General features: G+C 45.1%; 1 long non-coding RNA gene across 1 annotated transcript; it reads left to right on the top strand.

The window, feature by feature from the left end:
• The first annotated feature begins 10,614 nt into the window (after positions 1–10,614).
• Positions 10,615–13,940, top strand: LOC147970544 (uncharacterized). Its single transcript, XR_015603244.1, has 2 exons — positions 10,615–12,245; positions 13,519–13,940. It is a non-coding gene; the product is annotated as an uncharacterized LOC147970544 (long non-coding RNA).
• The last annotated feature ends 641 nt before the right edge of the window (positions 13,941–14,581 follow it).

Here is a 14,581-nt window from a genome sequence, read left to right as displayed (position 1 = left end):
CCTTGAAAATTAGCCCGGAAAGCATCCTCGAGCTCCTCCCAACTTCCAATTGAGTTTTCGCGGAGGCTTTTCAGCCAGTGCCGAGTTGGTCCTTTAAGTTTGAGGGGCAACTATTTGATGGCATGGAGATCGTCTCCACGAGCCATATGGATATGGAGGATAAAGTCCTCAATCCAGACCGCATGATCTATGGTCTCGTCGTACGCCTCTATGTTCACTGGCTTGAATCCTTCTGGAATTCGTGGTCCAGCACCTCATCAGTGAAACATAGGGGGTGTGCGGCACCCCTGTATTTGGTTGTAGTATTCGGTTTTGATTTTGTGTCGGAGCACGCTTCCTGAATCCATAGATGGATCTGGTCATACTGGATTTTTGGCGCAAGTCCTCACATAGATCGTGTGTTGACTTATGTGTGACCTTGTTAGCTGCTCTATCGCGGTCACGAGGTGGTTCATCCGGCCGGTTGGCCGTTTTATTTTTCAGCTGTGTGGGCTCTAAGGCCTCATCGTCGAATTCAGGTAATAGCTTGCGCTTTGGGTAGCTCTTTGTGTGGTAACTTCCACCATACTTTTCTTCGTTGTCGAGCACTTTGTTCCACCTGCTGTTGAGCGTATTTTGTGCGGCCTTAAGCCTTAGCTTCTGCTTCTTCAAACTCCTCGCTGTGGCAATAAGCCTTCTCCGGAGGTTCTCTTGCTCCAAGTGCGTTTCCGGGATGATGTGTGCATCTTTGTCCGGACTATTTTCCTCCCCAGAGGGGGTTTGGTGAGGTTTATCCTCGGCGTCACCGTGTTCGGACATCGGATCCATACTATGTTAGTTGTTTGCAGCTTCATCATGCTCTACCGCTGGGGCAATGTGGTCGTCGTTTCCTCTAGAGTCGACCGGAGTGTTGTTTTCTCTTGCGCTGTTATCGCTGTTTTTGCCGAGGCGGGATTTGGAGCGGCGCCTGCGTCGACGCTTTGTTTGTTTCTTGGAGGGGTCATCCTCCGCCGTCTCCTCCCATTCCTCGTCATCGTTTTCTTTGGGTGTATCCACCATGTATATATTATATGATGAGGTGACGGCCCTGCGCCCTGTGGGCGATGGTTCCTGTTCGTCTCCTGCATCGTCGTCCATACCGTCGATGTCTTCGGAGTCGAAGTCGAGCATGTCGGTTAAATTGTCGACATTGGCTACTAAGTGGGTGGTGGCTGGGCAGCGAATTTCTTCATCATCCGCATCCCATTCTAGCCGGACATAGTTCGGCCAAGGTTCTCCTGACAAGGAGAGAGACCTTAATGAATTTAGCACATCGCCGAAAGGCGAGTGCTGAAAGATATCCGTGGAGGTGAACTCCATGATCGGCGCCCAATCGGATTCGATAGGCACGGATGTAGGCGGCTGGGAGTCCGTGGATAGAGACGAACCCAGTGGTTTGGCAACATGGCTCTCGTAAGGGGTGAAATAAGTATTCGGCTCCATCGCCACTGAGAGTGCGGCCTCCATGGCGGGGTCTATCCCTCCGTCCTCAGATGGCTCAATTTGCTCCGGATTGAAGGCCGGAGTAGTTGCAGATGCGATCTCCCGAACACTGTCTGACGGCATAGTTACGTCATGCTCGTCGTGATTGTGCAGCGCACCTGACATGGGCTCGAATCCATCGAAGATCAAGTCTCCATGGATCTCGGCAGTGTGGTTTAGGTTTCCGAACCTGACCTGATGGCCAGGGGCGTAGCTCTCGATCTGCTCCAGATGGCCAAGCGAATTGGCCCGCAGTGCGAAGCCGCCGAATATGAAGATCTGTCCGGGGAGGAAAACCTCACCCTGGACCGCATCGTTACCGATGATCGAAGGGGCCATCGAGCCTTACGGTGACGGCACAGTGGAACTCTTAATGAAAGCACCAATGTCGGTGTCAAAACCGGCGGATCTCGGGTAGGGGGTCCCGAACTGTGGGTCTAAGGCGGATGGTAACAGGAGGCAAGGGACACGATGTTTACCCATGTTCGGGCCCTCTTGATGGAGGTAATACCCTACGTCCTGCTTGATTGTTCTTGATGATATGAGTATTACAAGAGTTGATCTACCACGAGATCGTAGAGGCTAAAACCCTAGAAGCTAGCCTATGGTATGATTGTTGTTGTCCTACGGATTAAACCCTCCGGTTTATATAGACACCGGAGGGGGCTAGGGTTACACAAAGTCGGTTACAAGGGAGGAGATCTACATATCCGTATTGCCAAGCTTGCCTTCCACGCCAAGGAGAGTCCCATCCGGACACAGGACAAAGTCTTCAATCTCGTATCTTCATAGTCCAACAGTCCGGCCAAAGGATATAGTCTAGCTGTCCGGAGAACCCCTAATCCAGGACTCCCTCATCTACAGTAGAGAATGATAAGGTTTTTGCATTGGTTTATAATAACTTATCTCATGAGTTCTTGTTGAGTTTTGTGTGGATGAAGCCTTTGAGATTTAGGAAAACCGTGATATCAGAGGAATTAAGGAGACACGATAGCTCAAGCTTGGGGATTCCCAAGGCACCCAAAGATAATATTTTAAGAAGTCTCAAGCATCTAAGCTTGGGGATGCCCCAATAGGCATCCCACCTTTCTTCTTCAACAATTATCGGTTAGTATCGGTTGAGCCTAAGTTTTTGCTTCTTCACATGATGTGTGCTATTCTTAGAATGTCATTTTGTTTTTGCTTGTTGTTTTAATAAAATACTTAGATCTGAAAGTTTTTAAATAATAGAGAGTCCAGACTTCACTTATATCTTTTTTGGACTAGCTCGTCATTTACTCTTGTGCTTCACTTATATCCTATGAGTAAATCGTTGAATGAATTGAATATCATGAAGTTGAAATTATATCATGCCTAGTGGTAGCTTCACATTGGGTTTAGAAAGTGAATCTTTTGAGGCTTGACAATCACAATATTGGTCATACAAGCAATTCACGAATAAGTAGTATAAGGAAGAGAACTTTCACGTGCAAATACACTATCTTGGAAATCTTTTGTGATTGTGAGCCCCCATCAAAATATTATATGCCAAAATTGTTGATGTTGGACAAGGAAGACAACATAATGGTTTATGTTTTTTCATATTCACATAGAAGTTATATTGTCATAGATCCTTCAACATGTGCTGCTTGCCCCCCATCTTTGCTAGCCAAAAATTCCGCACCAAGTAGGGATACTACTTGTGCATCCAAAAGCCCTTAAACCCAAATCTTTTTTTCAAGAGTCCACCATACCTACCTAAGGATTGAATAAGATCCCTCAAGTAAGTTGTCATCGGTGCAATAAGGCAATAAAAATTGCTTGTAAAAGTGTTAGATCATTTTAGTGTAAGAGAAAATTGAGCGTTGTACAAACTTGTGATGGCAAAGAATAAAAGTGACAGACTGCATAATAAAGGTTGCTATCATAAGGAGCAATATAATGTGACGTTCTTTTGCACTAAGGGGTTGAGCATACAAACAAATAAGCGCATGGTAACTTCTACTTCCCTCTGCGAAGGGCCTATCTTTTACTTTTATGTATTTACTTCCATGCAAGAGTCAAATTTTTTTCTCTGTATTCCTTTTTATGTTTTTTCTCTTTTGTCAAGCATCATGTGGTGAGGAAAGATCTAGGCACACATATCCAGTTGGATATGGGTAGCATGAGTTATTATTGTTGCCATCACCCTTGTGGTGAATATGTTGGGAGGCGAATTTATAAGCCCCTATCTTTCTATGTGTCCGGTTGAAACGTTTTGCTCATGTGTATGCGGTGAGTGTTAGCAATCATAGAAGACTATATGATAGTTGAGTATGTGGAGCTCTTACTTAAACTCTGTTGAATAGGTTGAATTACAATTGCTTGGTGATCGAGAACATAGGTTGTTGAGTTTCAAGAGAATTCAATGTTTGAACCTGAACATATGAATTGGTTGCTACTTTAACATGAGAAGTTTTATAAGAAAGAGTTGCTGTTATGATGCTAGGAAAAGTGATTGAAATTATCATTGATCAAACTTATGGACTTTGCTAGCATTCACACTTCATAAATTATTTCTTTTATCATTCACCTACTCGAGGACGAGTAGGAATTAAGCTTGGGGATGCTAATACATCTCCAACGTATCTATAATTTATGAAGTATGCATGCCATGTTTACAACAATTCTATCTGGTTTTGGTATGATTTGCATGGAACTAACCCGGACTAACGCTGTTCTCAGCAGAACTACCATGGTGTTTTTTTTGGCAGAAATGAAAGTTCTCCAGATGAGCTGAAACTTTTTGACGATTTATTTTGGAACAAAAGAGACGCCCGAAGCTTTGTGGAAAGACCATAAGGTGAAGGAGTAGGGCACAAGATATCGGGGCGTGCCTGGGCCCTTGTCCGTGCCCCGGTGGGCTATGCTCACCTCGAGGCCCCATCTTAGCATGAAACCAACGCCAAAAATTCCTATAAATAGATAAACCATCAGGGGTAACCCTAGATCATAAGTTCCACCACCGCAAGGCTCTGTAGCCACCGAAAACCAATCTAGACCCTGTTCCGGCACCCTGTCGGAGGGGCGAATCATCCCCGGTGGCCATCTTCATCATCCCGGTGGCCACCACGACGAGGAGGGGGTAGTCCACCCTCAGGGCTGATGGTTTGTACCAGTAGCTATGTGTTTAATCTATCTCTCTCTCTCTCGTGTTCTTGAGATGTCACGATCTTGATGTATCGCGGGCTTTGTTAATATAGTCGGATCATATGGTATTTTCCCCTCTCTATTTTGTTGTGACGAATTGGGTTTTTCCCTTTGAGATTTCATTATTATCGGATTGAATACTTTTATGGATTTGAGACAAATTGATATATGTCTTGCATATGAATACTCGTGGTGACAATGGGGTATCATATTGATTCACTTCATGTGTGTTTTGGCACTCAACTCGCGGATTCCCGAGGTGATATTGGGGTAATCTATGCATAGGGGTTGATGCACGTTCTTGTCTTTGTTTCTCTGGTAGAAATCTTGGGGCACTCTTTGAGGTACTTTGTGTTGGATTGAGTATTATGAATCTGAAATTATTTGGTGTTATTTTAGTACGAACTCTTGGATAGATCGATCGGAAAGAATAGCTTCGAGGTGGTTTCGTACCCTACAAATAATTTCTTCTTATGTTCTCCTCTAGATAGGAAGTTTGGAGTGATTCTTCATCGCACTTTGAGGGGTGGTTATATGATCCAATTATATTAGCACTGTTGAGAGATTGAACTAGCGAAAGTACGGACCCTAGGCCTCATTTTCAAGCATTGCAATACCATTTTGGTGCCCGTTTACTATTTGATGCCTTGCTGTTTTTATTTATTCAGATTATAAACATATATTTCTACCATCAATATTACACTTTTATCACCATCTCTTCGCTGAACTAGTGCACCCATACAATTTGCCATTGTATTGGGTGTGTTGGGGACACAAGAGACTTTTTATTATTTGGTTGCAGGGTTGTTTGAGAGAGACTATCTTCATCCTACGCCTCCCACGGATTAATAAACCTTAGGTTATCCACTGGAGGGAAAATTGCTACTGGCCTACAAAACTCTACGCTTGGAGGCCCAACACATGTCTACAAGAATAAAATTGCATAGTAGACACCTGCAGGGATTTGAACTTTCGAAAGCCGTGCCCGCGGTTATGGGCAGATGGGAATTTGTTAACGTCTGGTTGTAGAAAACCTGAAGTCGACCTTATTTAAAATGAATCAACCGCGTGTGTAACCGTGATGGTCTCTTTCCGGCGGAGTCCGGGAAGTGAACACGGTTGTTGGAGTTATGCTTGACGTAGGTAGTCCAGGATCACTTCTTGATCATACTTTTATCGACCGTGCTTTGCCTTCTCTTCTCGCTCTCATTTGCGTATGTTAGCCACCATATATGCTAGTCGCTTGCTGCAGCTCCACCTCATACTTTTACCTTACCCATAAGCTTAAATAGTCTTGATCGCGAGGGTGCGAGATTGCTGAGTCCCTGTGGCTCACAGATACTTCCAAAACCAGTTTGCAGGTGCCGTTGAGACCGTGCAGATGACGCAACCAAGCTCAGGAGGAGCTCGATGAAGATTGTGTTCTTTATGTTGTTTCGTTCTAGTTGATCAGTAGTGGAGCCCAGTTGGGGTCGATCGGGGACCTTTGTCGCATTTGGGGTTCTTCTTTTATTCTGGTTCCGTAGTCGGACCATGAGTGTATTTGATTGATGTAATGTTTATTCCTGTAATTGTGTGAAGTGGCGATTGTAAGCCAACTATGTATCCCTTTTCCTTATGTATTACATGGGTTGTGTGAAGATTACCTCACTTGCGACATATGCCTTCAATGCGATTATGTCTCTAAGTCGTGCCTCGACACGTGGGAGCTATAGTCGCATCGAGGGTGTTACAAGTTGGTATCAGAGCCTTCCCCGACCTTAGGAGCCCCATTGCTTGATCGTTATTAGTGGCCGAGTTGTGTCTAGAAAAATGTTTTGAGTCATTAGGAATTATATATCGGAGAGTTTAGGAATTCTTTTTACTCCCCAGTCCCTTCATCGCTCTGGTAAGGCATCCTGACGTAGAGTTTTGACTCTTCTCTTCTCAAATTTCACTAAAAAAATTTAGGATCACGCGGGTATCTTGGAATCGTTCCGATGGTTTTATGATGAGAACATTGTCTTGGTGCCTCCTGTCAGGGGTTTAGTGGAAGTGTCCCGGGGAGTTGAGCTCTGAGGTGTTGTCATAATTTTATCGTTGCAGTTCTGGAATACCTGAGTCTAGTACGCCGACATCGAAAATCTCTTTTATGCAGTTCGTTGGTGAGATAACCTCGACGCCACCCAGTACTGGGGCGGGAGTTCGGGAGTATCGCCATAACTTGTATAACGGATGCTTTTCGAAGGTTGAGGTAGATGGTTTCCGAAGGTTTCTTGGTTATGTGTTGAAGGATGGATACAGCTGGATGTAGGATTTGCTAGAATTGGGTGAGATATTATGCTTCCCCTGTATCCCCAACACCTGATTGCATAACCGGAAAATTTCGGGAGTTTCATAGGTGGGAATTCAAGTAGCTCTTAGGATTTCTTTCCGACAGATCTATGATATGACATTGGGGTTCGACGTCTAGTGGTCTGCCTATTCACGGTCGGTTTTACAGTATTCTCGTTGTGTCTTAAAGAGTCCTTGGCTATGCCGACTCAGGGACGCTTCGTATGTCATGTGCACTGCCTTGTACATGATGGTGCTGTACGATCGAGCCCGTGTAGGCCCCACCACGAAAACTTCGGACGAAATCTCTATCATATGTTTGTTCCGGCTTATTCTGCAAGCCAACCCTTTGTTTTTGTTTTGAGTTGTGGTATTCGAGTTGCTTCGAAGTCAAATGTTGATTCCATACCTTTTTCCTAAGCGGTATTCTCATACTCCTATGCGAATACTTATCCTTCTTGATAATCGAGTTGTCATTTCAATTTCTTCTCAACTGGTGTACTTCTCTTCAAGTGGATCCGATCATTTCAACATCCGCAAGATTCAATCTCAGTTTTCTCAACGGTGTTCATTTCTTCCGTCTCCAAGTTGCCTTTGTTTTTTCCCACCCTCCCTCCCTTTGTTTTCTTCAAGGACTCAGATTTCTTAATCAAGTACCATCTTATTGGTGTGAAGTCTCTCCATTCTTTTCCTTCTTGTTCTTATTCGGTGATTCTCATGAAGATTCTAACGGAGCTTCAAGTTCGTCACTCTTCACTCATTTTTCTTCGTCGGTGGTTAAATTCAAGCTTTGTTGATCATACCCTTTTCTCTTTTCAAATGCCTTCTCATACCGATGTACCTCATAATCATTCACCTCTCGATATTCAATTGTTCTGGAGTGCTGAAGATATCTCGAAGATTCGTGTATCCACTCTTCTTTCATTCAAGCTATTTCGAGGATGTTATATCATTCGAGCCTTTTTATTCAACTGGTGCATTCTCTCTTTTAAATCCTTCAACGGTATTTCTTTTGAGTGGGCCCTAACCCACAGGCCTTTTCCCAGGATCTTACCTGACTCTTCTTATTTTCCTGAGCTTTTCAAATTCTTTTCCAAGTTTGACGTAAGAATGAGTTATCATCAGTCAAATGTATTTCTCCAAGATCTCTCAATTTTCTTTTCATCGTTGGCTCAACTTTTCCATTCTTCATTCTGGTGTGCCTCAATAATTCTTGGTGGTGTTTCTGTCATCATTCTCGGGGATTTGTAGACCGAAGAAGATTTTTTTTCTCTCTCAATCTTGCTCCATTCTCTTCAAGATTCGCGATTCTATCTTGTTTCCATCCTCTCATAATTATTTGCGATTGTGAGATATTCTTTTCAAACATCCGGAGTAATTCAGGAGCCTTTTCGGTTTGTTCATCCGGAGCCCATCATCTAAGATTTATTCATTCTCAGCTTTCAGTTATCATTCTCCAATTTTACCGGTGCTTCGTTCAAGTGATTTTAATCAGTTCGTGATCCCTTCGTTCTCATGTATCTAGTTTCTCTCAAGCATCTTCGTTCATTTGCAAATTCTTCCCGGTGATTCGTTATCTTTTATTGGTTCATTTTAAATCCTTATGGTGGTTTGTTCAAGATTTCTCTTCCTTATCAATTTATTCGTTATTTCAATTCTACTGGTGGTTCGTTCAATATTTTCCAAAGTTGGCGCTATATCTATCTTAATGCTCTCTACGAGAATAAGTAGTATGCCAAATCCATTGATTGTCATCAATTTAATTGGTGAAGGATAAGCATAATGTAATTCTTATTCTTGTTTCATCCTAATGATTAATTCTTATTCCGGAGGCCCTTCAAACTCTCGGTTTCATTTGTTTCATCTTCTCTTTTTCCCGGAGTTCCAAGATCTAATTATCACGGAGATCCGTCTAAATCATTGCAAGGCTTCACCTTATATTCTCAACTTCTCTTTCTTTTGTTATCCTTTCGTTACCGAAGTTCTTCTTGGAGATTCTACATGTTGGTTCATCAAGGATTTATATTCCTTCTCGATATGTTCATCGAGATTCTTTTCTAAGGAGTTCAAGCATTCTTCATCTCGCTATCCATAGTGCATTTCTGTCTACCCTATCATTCGGGGTGGTATTATGTCATTCTTGATAATTTAAGCTCGGGTTTTCATGATTCACATGCTGTCTAGAATGAGACATTTTTAAATCCATCAATCTCGTCATTGGAGCTATCTTGGGTTATATTTCACCTAAAGCTGTCCCTAAGGATTGTTGCTATTATGGTGCTCATAAATGATCCAAGCTCTTCGTTTGTCCTTTCCGGTGCGACATACCTTTCTCGTAAATTTGTTCATATCAATCCAATCCTTTTCCCGTGAGTGGCAGGTTGTAACCTCATAATTTGAGATGTATTCCATAAGACCATATCAACCTTATTCTTTTCGTTGGTGGTTTTCCAACAACCCCGTTCAACCCTTCTCCTAAAGATGCCTTGTCAAGCTCTTTTGTGGCAGAAGTTGGCATTTTCTTCTCCATTCCCCTATCTCAATTATCTATCTTCTATTCTTTTGTTCCGGAGGCATTGTGATGTTGCTCTCTTCTACCCATCTTCTTGTTTTGTCATGATAGTATTCTTTTCTTTGCCTATCCTTTTAACCGGAGTGTTGTGTCCTCTTTTCAAGTATCCTCTCAACTTGTCAAGTTCAATTCCTTCCATTTACAGGCGGAGTGCTGTCCAAATTATATCATTCTTAATCCTTCTCTATCTTGTTTTAACCAGAGTGGTTTCAATATATATCTTGCCTTTCAACCTCAAGGTTTTTCGCAATGTGCTTTGTTCCTCTTTTTCTAGCGGAGTGTGTTCAACTTCGTCATCTCCGTTGCTTGTTTTTGTCTTTTGTTCAAACTCTCAAGGTCCTTTGGTTTCACTCATTGGTCAAAGAAGCAACTTAGTTTTACCTCTTCTCTTTCTCTTCCGTTTTCCCTCCGGTGCCATTCTAGATCTCGGGACGAGATCCTCTCGTAGTGGTGGAGTGTTGTAACGCCCCGTGACCGATGTGCCAGGTGTCCGCCAGTTATTCGCTGTTGTTGCCTTGTCATTTGCTTGCGTGTTGCATTTCATCATGTCATCATGTGCATTGCATCATCATGTTTTTCAAAACTTGCATCCGTCCGGGTTCCCCCGTTCTTTCCGTTGTCCGTTCTGAGCCCAGGCACACTTGCACGCGCCCGCGGCACGTCCGTAATAGTATTTTATAAGTGGCCGGAAAATGTTCTCGGAATGGGATGAGAGTTGGCGTGCGGTCTTGTTATAGTGTAGGTAGACCGCCTGTCAAGTTTCATCGCATTTGGAGTCCGTTTGATGCCCCAACCGTTAAATATAGCGGCAATAGTAGCCGGTCTATCGTCGGACGTTTTCGGTCTCCGGAAACAGTTACCGGGCTGCACTCCTCTCCTCTCATCTCAGCCCAACCTCTCTTCACAGCCCACTAGCCCACCTATCTAAACCCCCCCTCCATTCTGGTCCGTCAGATCGCGATCGGAGGCTCCGGAACGGACAAAAATCCCCCTAACCTAGCCCCCTTGTCTATATATAGACCTTCCCCTTCCATTTTTGGGCATCCCCAGCCCCTCACCTACCTCTAGCCGCCTCCCACCTCCATTTCCGCGCCGCACCACCCCTACCTCGCCACTTGGCACCGCCTGTGCGGCCAGCGCCGCCGCAGCCGCCGCCCTCCACCACCAGGAAGCCGCCACGTCGCCCCTGGCCTCCTCCCACCTCTCGCGGCCCTGCCAGGCCCGAGAGGGGCCCGCGGAGCCCATCTGCCGCGCGTGCCCGGCCTCCCGCAGCCTCCTCGATCCCGACCTGGATCGAGGGAGTCTACCCCCACCGCACCATCTCCTCGCTGCCGGAGCCCGATCCCGAGCATGCTCGTCGCCGGCCGCCTTGAACCCCGGTCACGCCGCCATCGCCTTTTCCTTTCCTCCCCGTCTCTCTTTCTCTCCCTAACCCCTCTGCTCTCCTCCTTGGTCAGCGCCTCCACCATGGCGCCTAACCCTCGCCCTCGCCGGGAATGGGTCCCCGGAGCCCGATCCGGCCTCCACCACTCCAGATTCGTCGTCCCCGTCGATCCCCTGCCTCTCGCCGCCCGCCATCGCCATGGATCGCCGCTGGTGCCCCTGCCATGGCCTCACTCGACCTCCTGTTGAGGGAGATGACGAGCGCCCGCCTCCACCTGACATGGGCCGCGTCCTGCGCGAGGCCCAGCGCCAGCCCCTCCTCTCTGCTGGGCCGCCGTGCCAGATCCGGCCCAGTCCCGCAGCCCCAAGCCGGCCTCCTTCCCACCGAGTCGGGCCAAGCCCATGGGTGAGCCACCCCCCCAGCGCCCCCCTGTTGTTTTTTTTTCTTCCCTGCTGTTGGGCTTACCTCAGATTCGGCCCGTGATGTGTTTTTTTTCAGCGCCTGGGATTTTTCCCTATTATTCGAGAGACAACAGTTTGCAGAATAGTCCCCCTAGTTCATGCATTTAATAACTCACTAACCGTGCATCGGATTAAAATGTTTTATATATGAAACTTGCTCAGAATTTTGTGTAGATTAATAATATCCAACTTTCACCCATGTTTTAAATGTTAAACATGCTGTTTGATTAAATTTTCTCCTATGCCATGTTAAAATGATTTAATTCATAACTAATTCACCGTAACTCCGAATTTAATAAATTATATATGTAAATGGGGTAGAAAAATGTCTAGTTTAACATGTTGCACTCATCTTGCATGTTTAACAACTCTAAAATAATGTTTAGGGCAGAACATTACCAAACCTTAAATTATGCATATGAGGATTTTCCGGATTTGTTGTTCGTTGCTTCCGGCCTCATTTAACCTTGACTAGATAGGTAGTTTTCATTTGCTTCACCCTCTTGCCATGCTTAACAACATTTAATATTGTTGGGTACATAAACGGGATCAACTAAATAACTTACCGTGGTGTTTTGTCAATATGCATCCCGATGCATATTGAGCTCCACTTAATTTGTAGGATTGCTTGTGCACTTTGCCATGCCATGCCTCATTAAACCGGACATGCATCATACTTGTTTGCGCATCATGCCATGTCTTTGTGGTGGTTGTTTACTATGTCGTTTGCTTCTTTCCGGTGTTGCTTCTTCGGGTTGGTTCCGATAACGTCGTGTTGTGAGGATCCGTTCGTCTACGTCCGTTTATCTTCTTCATGGACTCGTTCTTCTTCCTTGCGGGATTTCAGGCAAGATGATCATACCCTCGAAATCACTACTATCTTTGCTATGCTAGTTTGCTCGCTCTTTTGCTATGCCAATGCTACGATGCCTACCTTTTGCTTGTCAGCCTCCCAAATTGCCATGTCAAACCTCTAACCCACCATGTCCTAGCAAACCGTTGATTGGCTATGTTACCGCTTTGCTCAGCCCCTCTTATAGCGTTGTTAGTTGCAGGTGAAGATTGAAGTTTGTTCCTTGTTGGAACATGGAGATGTTGTTCCTTGTTGGAATATTTATTTACTTGTTGGGATATCACGTTATATCTTATTTAATTAATGCATCTATATACTTGGTGAAGGGTGGAAGGCTCGGCCTTATGCCTGGTGTTTTGTTCCACTTTTGCCGCCCTAGTTTCCGTCGTATCGGTGTTATGTTCCCGGATTTTGCGTCCCTTACGCGGTTGGGCTATAATGGGAACCCCTTGAAAGTTCGCCTTAAGTAAAGCTCTTCCAGCAATGCCCAACATTGGTTTTATCATTCGCCACCTAGCCTCTTTTTCCCTTGGGTTTCGCGGACTCAAGGGTCATCATTATTTTAACCCCCCCCCCCGGGCCAGTGCTCCTCTGAGTGTTGGTCCAACTGTCAGCTACCGGTGACCACCAGGGGCAACTCTGGGCTGGCCTACCCGTACCTAGGACAATCTGAGTGTGCCCTGAGAAAGAGATATGTGCAGCTCCTATCGGGATTTGTCGGCACATTCGGGCGGTGTTGCTGGTTTAGTTTTACCCTGTCGAAATGTCTTGTTGTACCGGGATACCGAGTCTGATCGGAACGTCTCGGGAGGAGGTCTATTCCTTCGTTGACCGTGAGAGCTTGTGATGGGCTAAGTTGGGACACCCCTGCAGGGATTTGAACTTTCGAAAGCCGTGCCCGCGGTTATGGGCAGATGGGAATTTGTTAACGTCCGGTTGTAGAAAACCTGAAGTCGACCTTATTTAAAATGAATCAACCGCGTGTGTAACCGTGATGGTCTCTTTCCGGCAGAGTCCGGGAAGTGAACACGGTTGTTGGAGTTATGCTTGACGTAGGTAGTCCAGGATCACTTCTTGATCATACTTTTATCGACCGTGCTTTGCCTTCTCTTCTCGCTCTCATTTGCGTATGTTAGCCACCATATATGCTAGTCGCTTGCTGCAGCTCCACCTCATACTTTTACCTTACCCATAAGCTTAAATAGTCTTGATCGCGAGGGTGCGAGATTGCTGAGTCCCTGTGGCTCACAGATACTTCCAAAACCAGTTTGCAGGTGCCGTTGAGACCGTGCAGATGACGCAACCAAGCTCAGGAGGAGCTCGATGAAGATTGTGTTCTTTATGTTGTTTCGTTCTAGTTGATCAGTAGTGGAGCCCAGTTGGGGTCGATCGGGGACCTTTATCGCATTTGGGGTTCTTCTTTTATTCTGGTTCCGTAGTCGGACCATGAGTGTATTTGATTGATGTAATGTTTATTCCTGTAATTGTGTGAAGTGGCGATTGTAAGCCAACTATGTATCCCTTTTCCTTATGTATTACATGGGTTGTGTGAAGATTACCTCACTTGCGACATATGCCTTCAATGCGATTATGTCTCTAAGTCGTGCCTCGACACGTGGGAGCTATAGTCGCATCGAGGGTGTTACAGCGCATGTGTGCATGATTGAGATAAAAGAAAGAAGACATAAGTCACAAGATCAACGACATGGGAGAGATGGATCGGTATGACAATATGCATGCATGTGAGAGTGCAGGGAAGAAGGCCCGATAATTGAGCATGTGTTTTTATCTTTAAGAGATAGTGGCATGGGCTGGAGCATGCATCTATGGTGAGCAGAGGGGGCGAGACACAATGATTGTGCAAAATATATCAACCTATAGGTGCATGTATGGATAGACAGATATAGTGTGCGTGATAGGAAGCAAGAGTGCGTCGAGAAAGAAATGTTGATGGAGAAACTACTGATAGATAGAGAGATAGAGATGCTAGCTAGAGGGACATCGGCTAGTTTGAGTGTTGGAGATGACCGCCGAGTGGTTCAGAGGGTGAAGTTATGTGTGTGTGAGAGAAAGATAAAAAGAGGGCACATGACAACATGTAGAGAGAAACATATATTATGTGCGTGATAGGAAGCAAGAGTGAGGGTGAGAAAGAAGGTTGATGGAGAAACAGATAAATAGAAAGATAAAGATGCTAGCTAGTGTGCGTGTGTGTGTTAGAGATAAGAGTCGAGTGGATCAGAAGGATGAGTTATGTGTGTGGGTGTGAGAGAGATAGAGAGAGGGTGCATGCAAGTCACATACAAACAAATATCAGAGAGAAATGAGAT

This window comes from Triticum urartu, chromosome 5A (assembly GCF_056163025.1).
Source record: "Triticum urartu cultivar PI428250 chromosome 5A, HENAU_Tu73, whole genome shotgun sequence".
NCBI lineage: Eukaryota > Viridiplantae > Streptophyta > Magnoliopsida > Poales > Poaceae > Triticum > Triticum urartu.
The sequence above is the reverse complement of the archived record's forward strand: the minus strand, read 5'-3'. Positions and strand labels throughout refer to the sequence as shown.